This window comes from Crocodylus porosus, unplaced genomic scaffold (assembly GCF_001723895.1).
Source record: "Crocodylus porosus isolate Cpor-Errol unplaced genomic scaffold, CroPor_comp1, whole genome shotgun sequence".
Classification (NCBI taxonomy): Eukaryota; Metazoa; Chordata; order Crocodylia; family Crocodylidae; genus Crocodylus; species Crocodylus porosus.
The window spans coordinates 1272016-1272454 of NW_017728951.1; positions in this window are offsets into that span (position 1 = coordinate 1272016).

Here is a 439-nt window from a genome sequence, read left to right on the forward strand (position 1 = left end):
CTCTCCCCGGCCGGAAGACAGGTGAGGTGGCAGAGCGCTTCCAAGACCTCATCCCCCCGCCGTGGTTTAACCACTGAAAGGCCTCGCGCTGCGTTTCTGGTCGTGAAGCTCTGCCGGCCAGGTTTGCCAGCGGAAAGCCCGCCGCCTGGGGTCCGCGGGAGCCTGATGGCACGTGTCAAGGAAGAAAACGGCCTCCAAGGACTTCTCTGTGCTCTTCCCAGCCAAGAGAGGGGAGGTGTGTACTGGTACGACATGCAGGAGGCTATTCTCACCCCAGCAGCTGTCAGCGGTGGAGGCAGATGTGGCCCTTTGCAACTGCCCCCACCCCCCGGCTCGTGAATCACGGCGCAGTCACCACCTGCAAGCCGGGGCCTTGCTTTGACAGCCCCGCAGGCGAGCGGGCCTGGGCAGCCAGCTGTCGTCCTCCCCCCCGCCAAGC